Source organism: Mustela nivalis (assembly GCF_964662115.1).
Source record: "Mustela nivalis genome assembly, contig: HAP1_SCAFFOLD_165, whole genome shotgun sequence".
In the NCBI taxonomy this organism is placed as follows: Eukaryota; Metazoa; Chordata; class Mammalia; order Carnivora; family Mustelidae; genus Mustela; species Mustela nivalis.
Window position 1 is genome coordinate 441,946 of NW_028136460.1, and position 6,735 is coordinate 448,680.

The window sequence follows — 6,735 nt, forward strand, 5'->3', positions numbered from 1 at the left end:
TATGCAGTTTAAAGTCTAGGTAATTAACTTAATATTTTAGTGGCTATTGCATAGATAGCACTATGTTCCAGGCAGAGAGTAAGAAAGAAATATTAAATCAACCATATTCTATGCATTCTAAATGTAAATAATTAATCAATCATAATAAATCCTTCTATTTATGGAATATCAACTTATAAGCTTTCCTCCATATGAACAATGCCAAATACCAGAATAAAGGGTCATCTAATACAAATAAAGGATAGAATTAAAGAATTCTGGTAAGCCATTTAATTTTGAAAAATGGTGTTCTATTGTTGCTGAGTTGTGGTTTTCAGTTACATAATATCTGATAAGTGTAGAAGTAACATGAGTGTTACGTGAGATGAGAAATGGTATATAATTAAGATATTTTCAAAAGTACAGATAAATACAAATTTGTAAACATAGCATTATGGAGGAGTAAAAATAAATGATAGCTACACACTCTAAAGTGAATAAAACTTGGAAAGCTAATAGAGAAGTAAAACAAGGACAGTGCAAAAAGTATGGTACATTTTTATGAAGTTCAAACAAATTCTGTGAAATCATAGATGGACTTAAAGATACTATTATGTATCAAATATTGTAAAAATTAAGCAAGGAAATAGCAAACATAAAACAACCAAAGCATACAAACTTGGGTAGATACAAGAGGTGTGATCATGTTCTACTTCATAAAGAGATGAGTTAATAGATAAATACAAGTAACTAGACTTTTTAGAAGTTCATAAAACGTTGCCTGTTATTTCTTAGTAATATAAAATATATGGTTTTCTAACAAAAACGTTTATCTTAAAAATATTTAAAAATAAATTTCAGGCTACTCCTAAGGTTATATTTACTTTTCCACTGAAGGAAAAGCTGGTTGTTGTAGTTGTAGTTGTTTGTTTGTTTTAGTCTCCTCCTAGTTTTTATTATTATAATGTGGAATGAGGAATGTTAGATTGAAAAGTGAATTATTTTATAGACAAAAATCATTACTTGATTCACCTCCTGGTACAGCAGATGGAACTCCTGAAAATATGCCCTTTTGCCTTATGGAAGAGTAACAGTTATGCTTACTTCTGAAACATACTTGGTGGTGGCTCTAAATAGTGACACCATAGTAAACATTTTGAATATTTGCAATTAATTTTTATAGTCATAGGGCTCCAAAAGGCACTGCAGGTATCTTAGCAGGTATTTCAATAAGGCTAAAATTTGCCTGACTGTTTAAAAATATTAGCAAGGCACAAAACATGGCAGAAGTATTGTCCTCAGATATTATTTTTTTCCATATGCTCCTGATTCCAGACATGACAAGTTATTTTTCAAATATTTATTATAAAAGTTTTTATTTATTTATTTGACAGAGATCACAATTAGGCAGAGTCAGGCAGAGAGAGAGAGGAGGAATCAGGCTCCCTGCTGAGCTGAGAGCCCGATGTGGGCCTCGATCCAAGGATCCTGGAATCATGACCTGAGCCGAAGGCAGATGCTTTAACCTACTGAGCCACCCAGGCTCCCCCATGACAAGTTATTTTGATAGAAGTATACACAGTGTATTTTCCAGTTATAAGAGAAATGGTTCTGCTATTTTTAACCTTTTTAAAAAATTAAATAATTTTTTTCATTGAAATTTTATTTTTTAATGTTTTACTTTTCTTTCCTTTTTTTTTAAAGATTTTATTTATTTATTTGAGAGACAGAGATCACAAGTAGGCAGAGAGGCAGGCAGTGAGAGAGAGAGAGAGAGGGGGAAGCAGGCTCCCTGCTGAGCAGAGAGCCCGATGCGGGGCTCAATCCAAGGACCCTGAGATCAAGACCCGAGCTGAAGGCAGCAGCCCAACCCACTGCGCCACCCAGGCGCCCCAATGTTTTACTTTTCAATATACTACTTAGAATATAAAACCTATTCCATTTTGTAAGATGTTTACCTTTTAAAAAATGGTAATTTTCTCATTGTGTCTTCCCCTCACATTGCTTTATTTTGAATAAAAAATTTCACAATAAACATAACTGATGCTTTCCTTCTGACGGTCCCTCTGTTTGTCATATTGTATATGAGCCATGACAATTAGTTTTACAAAATTTATTGATGTTTGTTGATATGTTTTATGATAACTAATTTTCCCTCCCTTATCTAGATTCCCCAGCTTTCAGACAGGTGGACACTTCAATAAACCATACCCAAGGGATTTATCAAGTACTTCTTAGACATTCTCTCAGATCCTTGAGGTCTCATTTTGCCTAGGGATTTGCAATAGGTTCTGCCAGAGGCACCACTGTGACAACTGATGTCCATGGTCTATCTACTGCTAAGCTCAAGAGGTCACTGGTTTCCAAGTTTATCTATACAATTAATGCATTCCAGCAAGTTCTTTTTTTTTAATATTAACAAACTTATTTTAAAGTTTATATGGAGAGGCAAAGACTCACAATAGTCAACATAGTGTTGAAGGAGAACAAAGACTGAGGACTGACTTCAGAGTTTACTATAATGATTAGGTGCCTGGGTGGCTCAGTGTGTTAAGCCTCTGCCTTCCGGCTCAGGTCATGATCCCAGGGGCCAGGGATCGAGTCCCGCATTGGGTTCTCTGCTCAGCAGGGAGCCTGCTTCTCCTCATCTCTCTCTCTGGCTGTCTCACTGCCCATTTGTGATCTCTCTCTCTGTCAAATAAATAAATAAAATCTTAAAAAAAAGTTTACCATAATGATAATTGTAAGCATGATATTGTAATACCACAGAAAGACTAGATTAAAGCAACAGAATATATATTATCAATTATATTTTATATTTAATAGAAAAGCAAAAGCAATACAAGAGAGCAAAATACAATCTTTTAAACAAATGGTTCTGGAGTAATGGTGAAGCTAAATCTAAAAATATAAAATAAAATAAATCCAGGCAGATATCCTACACTCTTCACAAAAATGAACTCAGATTGGATTATAAACCTAAACATGAAACATGTAGAAGGTAATATAGAAGAAAATTTAAATGACCTTGGTTTTCGCAATAACTTTAGCTACAAAAGCACAAGCACTGAATTTAAAAATGTCTACTCTGTGAAACACAATGCCAAGAGAATGAAAAGGCAAAGCACAGACTATGAGAAAAAATTTGCAAAATACACATATGGCAAAGGACTGTTAATCAAAAATACACAAAGACCCCTTAAAACTCAACAATGGGGGAAAAACCTGATTAAAAATGAGCCAAAGACCTTAGCAGATACCTCACCAAAGAAAATATTACAGATGGCAAATAAGCATATAAAAAGATGCTTCACATCATAGGTCATCAGGAAAATGCAAATTAAAACAAAAAAGAGACACCAGTACATACCCAGAATCCAGAGCACTGACAACAGAACACGAAATGTTGGTGAGGATGTGGAGCAACAGGAATGTTCTTCCATGTGTATTGAGAATAAAGAATGGAAAACAACTTGGCAGTTTCTTACAAAACTAAACATATTCTTGCCAGATGATTCAGCAGTAGCAGCTCTTGGTATTTATCCAAAGAAGATGAAATCTATACCCACAAAGATGTCTATAGTAGTTTTATTCATAACTGACAAAAGCTTGGAAGCAACCACGATATCCTTCCATAGGTGAAAGGTCCAATAAAGTGTAGTACATGCAAACAATGGAATATTATTTAATGCTAGAGAAATGAATTACCAAGCTATGAAAAGATATGGATAGAAATATTTAATAAATATTTGATTTTAGGCTTCTACCAGTCTATCAATGGTATTAGTATATTTTAACAGTGAATGCTCAGCATTCATGAATTTACCTAATAAAACATTTTGGGTTCAATATTTTAAATACTTCAACCTCTATGATTATATTCCTAATAATTTTGAATTGGGGTAAATAAACCTTAACTTTTTGTAACTTGTTTCTTATTGCAAGAGAGCTCAATGAAATTTTAGAAAATAAAAATTTACAAAAAAAAGTTTAGTTTACTATTGCCAAATAATTTAAAACTTTATCTTATATTCAAATACATATATTTTTCTAATTTGATTTATATGCTACTAAAACCAAAAACTTTTAGTTATACTAGATTTTATATCATGCAATCAATGCCAGAAATCCATCTGGCTATGATTTGTCTTAAATAGAGTTAAGATGGGTGTTATTACAATGCAAGATGGAAACAAAGATAGTATAACAATTGGTGTTACATAACTTTTCCGTTTTGATCAAGTTACCAATCTACAAAAGGCTTTTATCAGTGACAGACTTGGGAATTTACAAAACTTTTAAACTAGCATGTGCGACTCATTCCTAGAAAACAACACAATCAATAACACTTTATTTAGATTAAATCATGACTATTTCTCCATTTGAATAAAAAAGGTAGCAACCCCAATAAGTTTATTGAACATGAAAAGTTGAAATGCTATAATGCTTCTAAGGAATTAAATGATCCAGTCAAGAATTACAAAAAAAGGATATAAATTACCAAAGTGTTTGTATAATTGTAATGTACAACTGCCCATTATCGTTCCATAGTGTAGGCTTGTACAAGAACTCTATAAAAGAACTCCACTTCTAAACTGTGGAAAATATGTTCCCTTTCCCCCTATATACAACTATTAAGCCATTCATTTAGCTTTTAAAATATCCACTTAATACAGGCTTTTTACACATTTGAACCCGGCAGCAGGGTTCTATTCTTATCGCTTACATCTGAAGGATAGACTTCTAGCCTAAGAGGTAAAGCCCATAAAGGAGCCCAATAATAACAACAAAATACAGTTTAGTGAGCCCTTACAATCTGCCAGCTACCTTTCTGAGAATACTTCAATTAATAAAACATATAAAATACCTGACCACAAAGAGCTCACATTCTTTTGAAATATAATAGTGAAATAAACCAATAATAGAGGGGCACCTGGGTGGCTCAGTCCATTGAGTGACTGCCTTTGGCTTGGGTCATGATCTCAGGGTCCTGGGATGTAACTCCCCAGCAGGCTTCCTAGGCAGTGGGGTGTTTTCTTCTTCCTCTGCGCACCCTCCCAATTCTCTCTCTCTCTGTCTCAAATAAGGAAATAAACCAGTAATAGAATAATGATTGATGGTTGATGGTGATAAGTTTTACAAAGAAATACAAGAAAGGTAAAAGCCATTGGAGAATGCTGGGATGAAAGTTAATTTTATTTTGTGTTGGGTGGTTATATCTCATTTAGGAGATGTTATTTGCACAAAGACCCAGGAAGTGAAGGAGAGTGTTATACAAATATTAAAGGAAAAGATTGCTCTAGGCAGAGCAAGTAAGTATATAGACTTTGTGTGAACAGCTTGTCTGTTACTTTTGAGGAAAAGCAAGGAGGCCAATGAGGAGTTCATAGTGGTGGAGAGAGGAAGAACGTATTGATGTATGACTTTCTAGTACATTGAAACGCCTTCAGTTTTTATTTAATATGAAAGGGGAAGATACCAAAAGACCCTCAACAGCAGAATAAAATCATCTGACTTGATTTTTAGGTTAAATTTCTGTACCAAAATTAATTTGCAGGGAGAAAGGAGTGCAGTATGTGTGGAAGTGGGGTTATCAATCAAGTCAATAATTCAGGAACATATGATGGTGTTTGTAGCATGCTGGGTGGTAATAGAAGTGGCGAGGTATGGTTTTCTTTGTGTATATATTTTGATGGTGAATATTCTGGTGAACAGGATGGGGTATGTGCAGGACAGACATCAACATTTATTTTACCTGCACAAACAGAAGGGTGGAGTCTTCATTCCATGATATGGAGAGAACTCTGAGTTCAAATGTTCTTTCTCATTAAATGGCATAGTGATGATGAGGATTTAGTCAAGACAGTGAAAGAGAGCAGTAAGCATAGTGTTAAGCGGTAAGACATTATAATACATATGAACATCAAAAAACGTTGTTTTGGATCATCTGTTTATGTGAGTAAATAAATAAATAAAGCTTCCTGGGCTTCTGATAGAGGTAAAGAAGACTGTATATGATCCAAAGGGGCACGTGCACCAAATGTTTATAGCAGTAATATCCACAATAGCCAAACTATGGAAAGAACCTAGATGTCCATCAACAAATGAAATATATATATATACAATGGAATACTATTCAGCCATCAAAAGAAATGAAATCTTGCCATTTGCGTTGACATGGATGGAACTGGAGGGTATTATGCTTAGCAAAATAAGTCAACCAGAGAAAGGCACTATCATATGATCTCCCTGATATGAGGAAATGGAGGTGCAATGTGGGGGGTTTGGGGAACAGGAAAAGAGTAAATGAAACAAGATGGGATCGGGAGGGAGACAAACCATAAGAGACTCTTAATCTCACAAAACAAACTGAGAGTTGCCGGGGGGGGGGTGGTGGGGAGGTTAGGGAGAGGGTGGTGGGGTTATGAACATTGGGGAGGGTATGTGCTGTGGTGAGTGCTGTGAAGTGTGTAAACCTGGTGATTCACAGACCTGTACCCCTGGGGCTAATAATACATTATATATTAATTAAGAAGAAGAAGAAGAAGACTACTATAAATCAAATGCTATGGTTTTCAGCATAGAGTGTGTAATCAGGCATATTTTATTAAAGTAACCAAGTAAAATGATGGTCGAAAATTGGAATAACAGAAAACATAAAAATCAGAGATTTTAAAAAGAGATATGGGACAGTGTAGAGAATATAGTCAATGATATTATAATAGTGTTATATGGTGACAGATGGTGGCTATATTT